The sequence below is a fragment of the Euprymna scolopes genome, chromosome 6 (genome assembly GCF_053919585.1).
Source record: "Euprymna scolopes isolate OS-2025 chromosome 6, ASM5391958v1, whole genome shotgun sequence".
Classification (NCBI taxonomy): domain Eukaryota; kingdom Metazoa; phylum Mollusca; class Cephalopoda; order Sepiida; family Sepiolidae; genus Euprymna; species Euprymna scolopes.
In genome coordinates, this window is record NC_136487.1 from 64,221,432 (window position 1) to 64,237,401 (window position 15,970).

General features: G+C 35.5%; 1 pseudogene; it reads left to right on the top strand.

The window, feature by feature from the left end:
- The first annotated feature begins 8,073 nt into the window (after positions 1–8,073).
- Positions 8,074–8,192, top strand: LOC145278616 (5S ribosomal RNA; annotated as a pseudogene).
- Positions 8,193–15,970: the final 7,778 nt, after the last annotated feature.

Below are 15,970 nucleotides of genomic sequence, written 5' to 3' on the forward strand. Positions count from 1 at the left end.
TATTTACGAAATAAACTTTAATGATAATCTTAATTGTTGCCGTAAAGAAAGGATGATGGTAGTCGTGCAAACGGTTATTTAATGTACAGGAATGACAGCTAGAATTATGGTAAAAGTGCAAACTGCTGCAATCAAATAAGAGTAACAGAATGAGGATAGTCGTTAAAATAGCCGTGATTGCATAAAGGTAGCAATCAGAATTATGTTAGCCGTGAAAACGGCCGGGATCGCATAAGAATATCAGTTAAAAACTAGAGCCCTCTTACACTAACAAGCTACTACTGCTCCTACCACGATGTGTGAAGGGTACTTTAGGATGGCGTTGCTATTGCTAATGATGCTATAAATTAGTTCCGTGTAAAGAGCAGCTGGTCGCTGACGTTATTAATACTTGCTGCTGCTGATGATGATGATGCTGCTGCTAATGATGATGATGATGATGATGATGATGATGATGATGGTGGTGGTGGTGGTGGTGGTGGTGGTGATGGTGGTGGCGACAGCGGCCTTGGCAGCAGATGGAATATTCGTTACAGGGAAAGCAGTGTCTCCGGTTTGAAATGTCTCTGTCCTTTTTGCTCTCGGGATCAGATGCTGAAGCGAGTTCATATTTTGCTTCTGTTGCTTTTCTTTGATTAGCCACGAAATATTTGTCTGCTCAGCGGCATACTTAAAAAAAACGAACAACAGTCGTTAGTTTTTTTTTTGTTTTTTGTTCTTTTTTTTTTAAGTGCACTGTTTTCTGTGAAGATGCACACGTAGTTATTAAGATGTGTCGGAAGTTTTTGTTGAGATATGTTTGGATGGTGTGTATCGCAACTGCGTTATTTTCTTGCGGATGTTTTTTGGTAAACAAACTTGTGGGATTGAAATGAGACTTTAAGTTTATTTGGCAGGGAAAGGAGTTAGTAAAAAAAAATAGTATTATTTTGTTTATTTTGTTGTTGCTGCTGTTGTGTTTAGTGGTACTATATAAAATAGTCAGCCACGCTGATGAGCCATAGATACGGTGTTACGCGTGTCTATGGATAAGTATTTTATATACTAGTAATTAAAATAAATAAATAAGCAATGAATATATGTTCATATATATATGCGTGTGCGTGTGTGTGTGTGTTTGTGTGTGTGTGTGTGTGTGTGTGTGTGTGTACGCGCGTGTGTGCGTGTGTGATTGTAAACGTCCCAAAATATGAGCGACTTTTCATTTCAAAAGGAAGTTTACCCTTCTTACTTGCCAGCGGAAGATAAATCCAAAACCGAATTTAATTATCGCTTATAAAACACACACACACACACACACACACACACACACACACACACACACACACACACACACACACACATATTTATACTTTCTTACTTACCTGCCCAAATAAACTGTCCATCTCATGTCCTACTTTATCTAAGAGATAGAAAAGTATAATCTAGTGACTCCAGAGGAATACAAGTATATTAGCCCATACCCAGGTTTGGTACTATTTTTCGAAGGTTTTTTCCTATGTTTTTTTTTTTTTTTTTTTTTTTTAACTTGGTGGGATAAAGCTGAGTGGCGCATTTTCGGTGGTAGACACTCCTAAGCCGGAACAAACCGGGTCTACATAGTAATTTTCGTGCAAGGACTAAAGATAATCAGAGCGCTCGAGACTGGATCGGAAATGTAATAACACACACACATACACACACGCACACGCACGCATGTACACACGCACACACACACACACACACACACATATATATATTAATATAATCCACATTTGGATGTGACGGGGATTTTCTACAAAAGATCTGCTCAATACATCGTTTAATAAAGCTCTATAAGGGATGCACTTCTTTTTAGATTGAAGTTATAATCTGCTACTCAGTGTGGGCGGGTGCCACAGTTAGTTGTTAGTATAATATTCTTAGAAATTTGTTTTGCTCTTCCCAATGTATGGCCTGTCATCTACTCGATAAATCGTTATTGGTCGCTGTAAAAATAGCCTCAAAGAAGTGTACAATTGACGACGGCTTCTCCCGACCTACACATCCTATGCACGGCGCCATTTTGAACAAAACCTGACAACTAATCAATGATTATCCTTCCATCAAATCTCCCTGGAGTCTGGAAGACAATGATTGATTTGGAACTGAGAAGGACATCACAGCGGGACTTCTCAAGTATCTTAGTAATATTTTCATAACTTGTATGTATTCACTGCAGGCATTATTTATTTGTGGCCAGCAGCACTACCCGGCGTTGCATGGGAGCATGGTTAACAAAACAGAAAAGCTAAAATATTGTGTGTAATATCTTGGTGCTTATTTATAATTGGGTCGAAAAAAAAACTTTTTACAAGAAAAATCTGAAAAAATCTTTATAATGTATGTACTTGTCACTGCATGAAGATGTCATATTCCAAAAATCACGTAAATTGATTAAGTAGTTTTTTTATTTAAGAAAATCAAATATGATCACACGTTTTAGCGAAGAATTGCTTCACGCCATCTTGTTTGAGATCTAACGACACTAACGACACCTGTCGGAAATATAGGATCAACAAGGGCATTTACGTGATTTTTTGAATATGACATTTTCATGCAGTGACAAGTACGTACATTATAAAGAATTTTTTCAGATTTTTCTTGTAAAAAATTTTTTTCGGCATAATTATAGACAAGCACCAACATCTTTTAGGTTTTTGATTTTTTTTTAGATGAAGATTGATAGTTTGGATTATTTGGATTATTCAGACTGCTGTTCTCATCTCCAGTGTTATTTAACAACGTTTCGGACGATGTATCCTTCGACCTTTTTCAAGAATATCTTGCCAAACTCGAAACTAAAAATTGCGAATTACTTGATATTTTTACTCGATCATGGCTGACGGAAGAGGACATACTACCTTGCAGATTCCGTTCTAAATTCCATGTAGATTCCCGAGTTCGACAGAAGGATTCTCGCGTCCGACACGATACACCTAAAGAAGGTTTGGGGGTTACATCGGCCAAAACGTTTTGAAAAATAATACTCAAGACAGTAGTTTGAGTAATCTAAATAATACAATTTTTTTTTACACATCCTTTCCTATCTCTTCTTCCGATTGCCTCTCCCCCCTCTCAACTGATTCAATATAACAGAAAATAAAAATACAGAAAAAAAAAGTGACTGGTTGCTTGGTCTAGTTCCAGTGCTATTTTTTAAAAACAGCTACGATAAGAATGAAATAAAAAAGAAAGTCTTATTTAACCCTATGTACAAATTCTGTCTCTTGTGATTCCAAGGAAATGAATATTGTAACATTTTCTATAACAAAAATCAAAGTTTTTATGCATATATGCGGGGTGCTTATACGTGCTTGTCTAGCGCTACCACTTCTCTTTCTCTTCGCAGTTTCGTCTAGTAGATACTATAGAACTTATTTTTTATGGTGAAAGAGGACATAAGGAGACGTTTGCTGAAAGTTTTCTTTAGAAAAAATTGAACCAAGAGCGAGTGTGTGTGTGTGTTTATGTGTGTGTGTGTGAAAGAGAGAGAGAGAGAAAGAGAGAGAGAGAGTAATGCTCCCTTAGCTGATTATTTACTTCTTATCTTAACTTCCTAACTCAACTGAAATAAGTGATGAGACATCGAGGTAACATTTCACTTAGACTATTTAAGTTTTCAATATTATTGGCAGTGTTTAATTTGCACGGCTTCCATGGAGAGACTGATGTGAAAACCTTTGTCTCGCTCAGCTCGAAACATGTCGCCATTCGTCATATCACACTATTTTGTCTTCGGCGTTTGATCTGCTACTCTCTGCCTCGACTTTACATCTCTTGTCCCTAGAAATGATTGTCTTTTTGCAAATTAGCGTTATAATGACGTGGACTAAGTGTGGCCGTAGTCAAAATTCACACTAGTTAACTTAATCGCCATTGATGTACGGTCCCTGATATATAACATTAAAACATGGCGTCGGCAGCGCAAATGTTTCCCCAAGATGTGATCATTTTCTTACTTTGTTTTCGAATTTGGTGTCATTACTGATCATCATTTCTAAATAAATACTGTATTTATTTATTTTTTATTTACGATATGCATTGGCAGGAGGGGGGTGGGTGTAGCATCTGATTTTACCCGGGCGTAAAATACGCTTAAATATGATATTTTAATTTGTTCAGATTTCGTAATATTTTATTACAGAGTCGTGATTTCAAAAGTTAAAAAAAAAAATGTATTTCGGTGCCGTCAGCTAGAATCGAAACAAAAACTGTAGCATTTAAAGCTGGTGACGTTACCACTGTACCAAAGTGACACGTATATGAACTAATTAAAAATAAAAAATTTTAAAAATCAACTAAGATTAATGTACAGAATATATAACGATTTTTTCAATTTTGATTCATTTTTAACCCCTAAAAAATAATTTTATTCGGCTAAAAGTCCGTAAAAGAACGGTCCGTAAAAAAATCCAATCATTTGAGGCCTCCAGCGCCGCTCTGCGACTTTTAGTTTCGGAAGAGATAGAGTTTGAAAATATGTAGACAGATAGACAGATATATAGCCGTTTATATATTAGATTGTTGAAAATATAAATTATTTTTATAGGGGAGCATTGCATCAACGTTTAGTTTACATTATATTAGACTATGAAACTGGGTAGCTGTGTGTAAATTATTGCACATTTATTCACTAAACTTTACGTATATAAACAGTTAAGAGTGTTTGGGTTGCGAGGATAGATGACATCAATTGGTTGGAGGTTATTTAGTTCTCACTCACCGGGTTGGAAAGTGAGATTGAGAAGTCAGCGTCCCCAAGTACCCATACAGCCCTGTCGGCATTCCCCGGTAAGTGCGCCTCAGGCGATTAGCAATGAACTAATATCAACCTATAGAGAGGAGGCAAAGCCTAGGAGGGTGGACAAAACTAACATTACACTGCAATCCACAGATGCCAGGTTATTACGGGAATCGTTTAATTTCTGTTGATATTTTTTTTTTGGGGGGGGGGGACGAGGTTTAAAAGCCCTAGCCGTAAACGACGTGTATATATATATATATATATATATATATATATATATATATATATATATATATATATTTTTACAGAACAAATATATATATATGACTCCATTCATACTTTTCAAAGCAAAATATATATATATATATATATATATATATATATATATATATATATATATATATATATATATGAACAAATGATTAAAAAAACATGTTAAAAGACATCTTGAAAAAGAGTTAAAAACATATTTAATTTTAAAAAAAGGAACCACAAGATAAGTGGATAGTCCTTAATCCGCGGAGTTTCGAAGAAATACCCTCCTTCTCATCAGAGGGCAGGAATTAGCAAATTGCGGGATCGGATTATATATATATATATATATATATATATATATATATATATATATATATATATATATATATATATATATATATATATACTTTTCATCGACTCTAATATTTTAACTTATCACCTAACACCGTTTACTGTATGTTTTAGTTTTCACTTTTAATTGTCATTTTCGCTCCTTCGAACTTTTACTTCAACCCCTGAAGATGATTCGTGGACGAATCAAAAGCGCTCGTGACAGTAACAGCTATGGAACTTTTATTAATATTTTTGATTTTGATACAAAATGGTCATGCGGAAAATCGAAAAATTGAAAAAAAAAAAAGAATCATAAAGCAAAATGTCTCCCATGCATTTAATATTTGCTTGAATGAAAAAATGCTGCCTAAATATACCAATTTCAAATTATATATATATATATATATATATATATATATATATATATATATATATATATATATATATATATATATATATATACTGTTATATGTATCGATTTTTGGTGTTTACGTAAGTAGATTAGCTAGTAAGTAGATTAGCTAGTAAGTTATGAAAATATATATGGCAAGCTACACATAATTTTCCGCGTTTCTATCCTCGTAATATATCGTTAGGCTATAATGCATTTTAGCCGGAAAATTTTTTGTAGCTTAATTACCATATGTATTTTCATATATACGCGCGTGTGTGTTTTAACGAACTTTAAATGAAAATAAATCACAGAAAAAAATGTTTTTATTTTACAAATATGCAGTTTATTCCAAAGATGAATTTTTGGTATTTATAAGTTAAATACAATGTCGTCTTCGTGGATCGCGCGTATATGGCGTAATCTAGAGGTTCAATTTTCTACAAACTCTCCACATTAAATTAGACCATATTTCGAAAATAATGCGTCGAATGTCGTTTTTCCAAGTAGTTAATTGTGTCTGGTTTATCAGCGTAAACACGAGAGTTTACATATGAGAAAGTAACCTCATGGGGTTAAATCGCATGAACAAGATGGCCAATTGATAGGTCAGTTGATCGGTCAAAATCGCCTGTTTCGTCTTTCAACGAATTATTTCGATTATCGATTATCAATAATTATCGAAGACATTCCGATACAAAACCTAAGAACACTTCCAGGCACATAAAGTATATTTGTGTGAAATTGCATTTCTCATCGAATGTTTCTCTCAGTAAAAATTGAATAAATTTGCACCATTTGCAAACGCTGTTTGAGTGTCAGTCCCTTCATGATGAAAAATAACCGATGTATTTGAAATATAGCTTAATATTCCCAATGTGCTTATTCAGTAGTCATTGTACGTTTCATTTACTGTTAATGTTAAAAGCCACTTTTCATCAATTTTCCGTTATTTTACTTTTCGTGGTTTACATTGGAATGCGATTGTCATATTTAATTATTTTTAAAATATCGTAGTAAAAACAACAACAAAAAACAACAAACATCTTCTCCTATTCCTTCCATGTATAAACTAGGAAAATCAATGCAAATGTTCAAGAAGGGATGGGGTCTTATTTCAGGTAAATTTCAGAAAAACTAGCAGGGAGACCCGCCGTTGCCCGCAATTGAGTGATGATCAACGAATGATTCACACTCCTATACTTTTATTGTCATCGAAATCGATTGAAATCAAATTTTTTTTCATATATAACGGCTTAAATGCAAGTTTAAAATACAAAAGTCAAGTATCATGGTTTAGTGGTGCTATAAATAGAAGCATTCATTTCGACCACGCCCCAATTATATCAAAGAACCTACTGTTGATTTTATATGGCTGGCCTTACTGCTTCTGCGGTGATAATGGGGTGAATTAAAGTTTAAAATGAAAAAGTTAAATATCATTGTGCAACGGTACTATAAACAGAAACATTCATTTCGTACGCACCCTGTTCATACAAAAAAAAAAACTACTGTTGATTTTATATATTGAAGTTTTCGACTTTTGTGGTAATAAAACTTCTCAACTGCATTTTTGGTGTTAGGCTGTGTAAGGTGTTAACTTTGGTCAAAATCGCCTCTTTCTTCTTTCAACGGATTATTTCGATTATCGATACTTATCGAAGACATTCCGATACAAAACATATCTAGGAACACTGCCAGGCACATAAAGTACCTTCATGTGAAATTACATAAAAATCGGCTGAGCCGTTTTCGAGTCCATAGGGAACAAACTCCTACAGACATACACACATACACACACGCACACATACACGCACGCACACATACACACAAAGTTCTTTTGATAAAATAGTAGATAGAAGTAGAAGATAGATTTCTAAAATTATATAAACCTGTATTAAAAAATTAATCGGAGGCAATACAATGCAAAGATATAACGGATAGGATAGAGTGTAGTATATGTTCTGATACTATATTTCACCCTTGCTTTCGGTGAAGGATAAATCCTACTAGATTGAGTTCATTCTTATTTTTGTTCGTATCCACACTGCTGCTCTTGAGGAGAGCTGGATTTTCACCCACATTTAAACCGCCCTTGTGTCTAACTTTGCCCTTGTTGGTAAATAAATAGGAACAGTGGAATGAGTTATGCAAATCCTACGTTTTTATTAATACGATAAATATGCATATGTTTTTCATACCCTAATTAAATGATGTTATATCCTTACTTGTGTCAGTGTGAACCGATGGAAATTCCGCATGAGCATATGATATTTCGGGAACACAACCGTCATCAGATGTGTGTTCAATTTTAAGGCAACTTACAGATAAGTACGGCATAATCACGTTGACATACCGGTTCCCGTTAGATCACCGAAGTTAAGCAGCGTTGAGCCTGGTCATTACTAAAATGGGTGACCAATTTGGGAATTCCAGGTGCTGTATGTAGGCGGACGTCGACCCCCCCCCCTGCAAGAGTTGCAAAAACCTAACGTCGTCATCTCTCCTGACAGGGATATACATGCGACTGTGGACCGCTTGTCAATTTCATACTTCCATGGATCTTCCTCCTTCGGAAGAAGCCTGTTATACCTGAATAAGGTTAGTGCCGACGCGAACACACACACATACACACACACACACACACACACACTCATCGTGAATATGGAGGCTACATAATGATATTGTAGTAATTGCTTTATATGTCGGTAAGAATTTCTGGAAAAAAAAAACGTCAAAATTATTTTGATGTTGTTCTTTTTCACCCCGAACCAGTGAATAAAAACGAACTTCACGTAAGATACGAATGAGTAAGGGTAAAGTATTACCTTCTCCCACGTCATCGTCTCTGTGTGAAATGCATCGCTTTTATTTCTCGATTCCATATTAAGTGCAAAAAGTTCTAGGAGGAACAATCCATAGAAAATGGCTTTAAAATGGTATTAGTTAGGAATAAAGGGCAATGGAACATATTTTTTAAGTTGTAAGGAGTAGAGTAGACGTGTGAGGGTTGAGTAGGGTGTTCTGTAAAAATATTTTATCTGAAAAAAATATGAGTTAAAAAAAAAATATTGAATTGAAAAGAAAAGAAAAGAAGCCAACAACAACAGCAGCAGCAATAACTACTACTACTACTACTACTACTACTACTACTACTACTAATAATAATAATAATAATAATAATAATAATAAGAAGAAGAAGAAGAAGAAGAAGAATGAACGAAAAAGGGAAAGAGTTGAACGAGGAGAAAGAAGAGAAGAAGGAAGGAAGGAGAGAGTAGAAGGAAAAGAAGGAAAAGGACGAGAAAATGAAATAAAAGAAGATGAACAAAAAGAAGAATTGAAACAAAATGGAAAGAATGGAAAAATAGAAGACGAAAAACGAAGGTTGGAATGAAACAGAACGAGAAAGAAGATGACAAAAATTCGGAAATAAACGGAAAAGGGAAAAGAGAAAGGGGGAGAAGAAGGAGAAGGAGAGGAACGAGAGGAAGGGAGACGGAACAGGAGAGAGAGGAGGAAAGAAAACGAAAAAAATGAAAAAAAAAATCCAAAAGAATAAAATGATGAAATTAGAAAGGATATCAAGAAGAAAAACAAAATGATAACGGAATTGGAAAAAAGACGAAGACAAAAAAAAAAAAAAAAGTCGGAGAAGCAGAAGAAGATGAAGAAGTAGATAAAGACGAAGAAAAAGGTGATGATGAAAAAGTAGAAGATGATGCTGAAGAGGGCGAAGAAGAGAACGAAGAAGATGAAGTTACAACGATCAACTAGAAAAGAAAGACGCTGACGTGAAACGGGAAATAAGAAAACCTCTCAAACAGAACGAAAATAAAAGCAACAACCTAACATGAGACGAGTATTTTACCTTTCGTTATCTCCGATTAGACCAGATTGAGCACTGACATGTGCATTCTCATGCTTAACTGAACAATTACAGATAAATATAAGTACAATAACACTGCACAGAAACAACGAGACACACAGAAATCAAGGGAACTGAACCTATTAGTGCGAATGATAAAATCACATAACTTTACTAATCTCTCCATTCAACAAATAAATAAACAAACAAAAACAGCATCGATGGTGCGATAGTAAATGGCCATGAAGGAGCAGGGTGGATGGAAAGAATAAGGAGGAAGAACAATATCCATACTTCTACGGAAAGTACACAAGTAATAATGGAATACGGAACAAGCTTATTGCTACTCAAGTTTAAAAGAAAATCTATGGCCGTTGACATCGAGAAAGCAACATGGATTGAAACAAATACAATGAAGACATTACCAAGGCTGCTGCAACCTTCCATCGTGCTAGAAAATTACTCATTCCTGAGTGTATCCTATATGTCTAGAAAGGCGTACATCAAATTTATTATCTAGGCTGCTGGAAAAATGGTGGGATCGTTCTACCGCTCAACCGCTAATGCAATTATCTACCTGTATCAGAGCCAAGTACGTTCAAGGATGGAGTACTGTTGCCACATCTGGTCAGGAGCTGCTAGAGGCACTTTATCCTGCCTTGACAGAGTTCAAAATAGACTTTTGTAACCTAGTAAGGGATGCCATTTTCTCTTCCCTGCAGAAGAGACGTTGCGAGCCTGTCTCTGCTTTATTGTTATTTTCATGGCAAGTGCTCGTCTGAGCTCCAATCTGTAGTGCCCCCTTGCTTGATTTTCACGAAAATTATTCGTCTAGTTGAAACCACTATCAATAATTTCCCTCACTCTTTATCTATGCCCTAAACCTAAACATAGATTCCATGAACAAAGCTTCTTTCTTAGAACTGCACGCCCATGGAACTCTATTCCGCTGGTCTGCTTTCCAGCTAGCTACAATATCGTCATCTTCAAGTCCAATGTAAACAAGTTCTTGATGAGCCGTCTCCTTAAGTAATCCAATTTACTAAATTTCCACTAATAACGATTACTACGATATTTCCCATTGACTACCGTACACTCATTAACCCTTATCCTCAAGTGAACTCTGGGCCTTCATAAGTGGTGACTTCTTTGCAAAAAAATGGCACAATTCGCCCATGCATAGACCTTTGTTGCCACGTATGGGCTGCTGCATCTATCGCTAGTCTACCCCTTCTTAGACAGGGTCTCCAATCTAAAAGATTCTGAACTATTAAGCCAGAAACGATCTCTGCTCTATTTCCGCAATGTTACATCACTCTTACAAGTACTTTAATGAAATGTGTGTTCTGGTAAACTCATGGCATTGGTACCATCTCGACGTATTTCTCCAAATTAACCTGACAAGCAGCAAAATCCCACCCCTTTTCTGTTAAGATTCCCAAATGCCGGAGAGGTTTCTATTCTAATAGCTTTTTCCTCGGACTGCTAAACTTTGAAATTATCTCCCTGTTTTCTGCTTCTCTGAGAGTACTAACATATTTAAAAGTAATGTGAAAAAAAATCTCGCTTCTCAACTCCCTACATAGTCCGCTGTAGACATCGTGCCAAATAAAATCTCTTTACTACATCCAAGTGACAATATGCCTTGTTTGGAGTAAATCAAAGTAAAAAAAAAAAAAAAAAAGCAAACGACTGTTGTGTAAACACAAAGTGAATTTCGATGATAATTGAAAAAAAAGAAAAAAACAGATAGTACTGGAAATCTTGGGAAACTTGTTGTCACTTAAACTCCACGGAACCCCACTTGATTTTGCCAGTGAGCGATCATTCAAATCGTTCGTGTGAGAAATTCTATTTGACATGAAATAATAAGAATACGACGACAACGACGGCGACAAAGAAGAAGAAGAAGGAACGTGTCATGAACAATAAAAACAAAATGGTAAATAAATTAGATCTGATCAAACAAAAAGCAACAGAAATTATCTATTTGTGGATTTGTGGTATACAAGGTCGACTGATCTGACTGACAAAAATTGTACTGATAAGTGTAAAAAGAAAACCGTCAACAAAAATACTATAATGAATCCATGTACGAAAAAGTGATACGAAAATAGAGAGAGAGAGAGAGAGAGAGAGAGAGAGAGAGAGAGAGAGAGAGAGAGAGAGAGACAGGAGGGTAGCAAGTTCCGATAAATTCAGAGGCGTTTTTTTTTTTGGCCGCCATCTTTTTTATGTCACTGTTTTCTTTTTCTCTTAAATATTCTCCATTGTAGTTTCGTATGACTCAGCCTACTCTTATTATATAGTGTTCTAGGGGGACGAACAGTGTCTATATACTCTATGGAGACTGTGGATACCATTCGTCTTTTGTCGTTCAGGGACGAATATGTCCTCTTGTCGCTTTTTTCTGTGTTGGTCCTGTTCTTAAACAAGTAGAAAACAGTTTCAATGAACATCGGAGAAAGCATCGTACAGTATCTTATTAAAAAGAAACAATGAGTATTGGACAGAAAAGTAGCTTATGCCAATACCAATACGCCTTCCTGGTGGGGAGGGGCGCCACTTCAGAATATGAGTAGAGGCCGAAACAGAAATTGTTCCTCCTGATGATCGTGGTATTGGACTCGATTGTGGAACTCTTAGCTGTTGTACTATATTTTATTCGTCTTAAGTATGAATATGCATGTTTTTAAATAGGAAATGTCAGTATGCTGAGGATGTCCCTATTAAATGGGTCAACTACTACGCGCAAACGGGGGAGACGAACAGCTGTTTCTGTTTATTAGATAACGCCGACCAGTAGTTAATAACGAAGGACCGAAAAACATAGATGCTGAATCTCTCCAAACCTTAAACCATGTTTTCGTAATATAACATTTTAGCAGCAACATCACGAGGGAATAGCTCCCCATATTGTAACTATATTTAGATGTGTACATGAAAATAATGTGCAAGGCGGTATTTTCCAAGTAATTAAAGAGTGGGAAATTCCATAGGAAATTAATATTTTAGAGTAAGTGGGTAGATAGTTGCGTCATGAGTGGAAGTACCTAGCAGACCATGAATTTCATTCTCTGCTAGTTAGACGTCGAAGTGATCGCGTTTTCAAGTTATCCCCTGTTTAGAAGAAGCGGATGCAGTTCATCTTGATGTAATAGGTGCAAATTACTGCGATATGTAAATCAAACCTCGTGGCAAATAATGGAGAATTTTTTCTTTAATTTTAATTGTTTCTATTATTCCAGCTGCACAAAGAAAGGAGAAGAAAATGTCATTATCTCTGAGACTACTACTGTCATACTTGCTGAGGATGTCCCTATTCAATGAGCCAACTACTACGCGCAAACGGGAGAGACGAACATCTGTTTCTGTTCACTAGTTAACGCCGACCAGTTGTTAATAACGAAGGATCGAAAAACATAGATGCTGAATCTCTCCGAACCTTAAATCACGTTTATGTAATATAACATTTTAGCAGCAACTTAGACCCGACCGCGTTATTTCTTATATAACATTATTGCAGTAATTAATAATAAGGACAGTATTATCCTAGTATGTAGAGAGCGGTTAATTACGTCGGAAATTAATATTTTAGAGTCAGGCTGACGTGTATTGGTTGCTTCATAGAGGAAAGTATGTGTCAGAAAAGCGAGAGAGCTTCAGCCTTTAGGAATTAGACGTTAAAGTGACCGGACGTGTGTTTCGAGTTCTCCTCGACTCTACAAAGTTTGGAAATGGGTAGACGTAGTCCATCTTGATGTAACAGCTGTACATTACTCTACGGAGTAAATCAAACTCTGGAGTAAATAGTAGTGTTGGGACGATTAATCGGAATCGGGATTGGGAATCGGAGAAATCAGAGCTTTTCAGGGTATCGGAAAAATTTGAGCCTATTTTCCGATGCCAAAACCGATTCCATAAATTATCTTTTTTATTTGATTTTGGTTTAAGAAACATCTTCCACTGCTTGTAGTAATAATAAAAGAATAAACATTTATTGATTTAAACTTCCAGTAAGACTTGAATCTCTAGATCATCCCCCTCACAAATGTGTTTTTACGTTTGAGAAAATACATGCACATTTAACACGTGTTTTACGATAAGCGGGACAAAATTTAACTTTTCTAGTTAAATATTTAGAGATTTATAAAGAATCGATATTGGAATCGGACATTTAGTACGGAATCGGTAATTGTATCGGAATCGGGAAAAATATTGGAATCGTCCCATCACTAGTAAATAGTAGAGGCATTCGGTGTTCTTTACTGCTTTATTCCAGTCAATCAAATAATTAAGAAGGAAAAGTCATGTCTATTGCTGCTATATAACCATTACAATTGTATCGACACCTAAACGTCACCAACAACTACGAAAGAAGCAAACAGCTGTTTTCTGTCTACGCCACAATAACGAAGACGACCACATGATATGCTACAGCTTAAATTTGAAATAGAATTTAGTCTGTCTGTGACGATTAATGTTTAACATAATATTCACATTAATCTGTTATGATTAAGTTTGAAATAATCATTTACGGTCGTAACAATTTGACATTAAAAATAATAATGAACAATCCTTTGGCTAACCCAATATTTGTTACAAATTACTATAAAATGTACAACAAATTCCGGAGCACGTAATAGACATATTCGTTGCTCCTTTATATATATATATATATATATATATATATATATATATATATATATATATATATATATATATATAGAGAGAGAGAGAGAGAGAGAGAGAGAGAGAGAGAGAAAGAGTTTAGTCAATATCAGTGAGACAGGTCTTCCTGTCGTCTGTCATAAAGGCAAGATTAGATTAAAGAAGCCAACGTAAGTATCCCATCAGAAAAGAACCAAGTGGTTTAATTACCTGGTCAAATAAATTAACTTTTCTACAGAATTGTTTTCGTAAGTATAAGAGCAACTGGACTCATGAAAAAGAATTTCAAAATTTGCCTTGCAAATATACCCGGTGAACAAAGTGAAAGAGAGATTCAAACGATTGGACAAAAGGGGAGGAGTCAAAATCTTTAAAAAATCTCTCGGTTGTAATATCTGAGTTAGAGGGTGAATATTTGGCATTCAATAGGATGCCCCGTCCCCTGATAAAAAAATAAAAAACAAAAACAAAAACAAAAACAAAACAGAATAGTATCTAGAAAACGGAACTATTAAACCTGGCATAGTGATATCTTACAAGACGGAGAAATAAGCAACCGTAGTTATTGTCCTCAATGATGCTGGTTCAAACAGAGTTAAGAGGGAAAAGATAACGAAATACTAAGGCCTTATGTACGATATAAAAAGAAACTGGAATCTTAGGAAGATCTTTGCGTGCTAGTACAGTCAGAGAAGCGGGAAAAGAATTCCAAAGCCTAGAAGTTCGAGGGTGGAAACTATTAGAGTACAAAGGTTTTCCGGTATCTAGAGACATCTACAATGAAGAGGTGAGATTTTGCTGCTAAACCGGTTTGTCGAGAGTATTTACGTCGATGGAGTACAAGTGCAATGAGTTCATCTGTGCACATTCTATTAAAGTAACTGTAAAACGGACGCAGGGATGTAACATTACGGCAGTGGGATGGGAGTTAGAACCTTTGGATAAAATGCATGACACTGTGTGATATCAGTTTTTTTTTTTTTTTAATGTTTTTTTTTTTGTTTTTTTGACACGCGGGGGAACTATGATGATGGTATCCTTTCAAGCAAACAACGGATGCACGTCGCTTGGCTACAGGAAATGGCAGAAGAAATATGCAATCTCGAGACCGGTAAATGTGCATCTGCGTCTTATTTTTTGCTAGCAAAAATTGTAAAATGTTCGCCAGAGAATTAAGATGCCGATTTTCCGGATTGATCCATATATGACCAAAATAAGTCCAGTATAAACATTCTCCACTTAAAAAAAAAATAGTTCGTTACTGCTACAGATGCTTTTTTTTTTCAGAAATAAAAACTACTGAACTGTCACAACGAGAATATGCAAATCAAACATGGATGAAAAGGTCAGATTCTCCAATATCAGATATTCTAACCATCCAAGTTTGGCACAAGACTATTCAATATTTTACGCTCTTCCATTTTATCAATTCGGTGTAATTTTTTTTTTTTTTTTTTTTTTACAAATATCAAGGTCCGAAGGTCATTCGAGGATAAAGGTTAATATGTGTATTGCATTCATTGGGACAGTAGCGTAATAATCGTTTGTGGCGTAAATTTGTTATAATTAGATTATTTACGAGGGCGCTTCAATAAAAACTTGTTTACGTTGGACTTGAAGACGACGATATTGTAGTCAGCTGGAAAACAGACCAGCGGAACACTGTTCCACATGCGGGAAGTTCTAG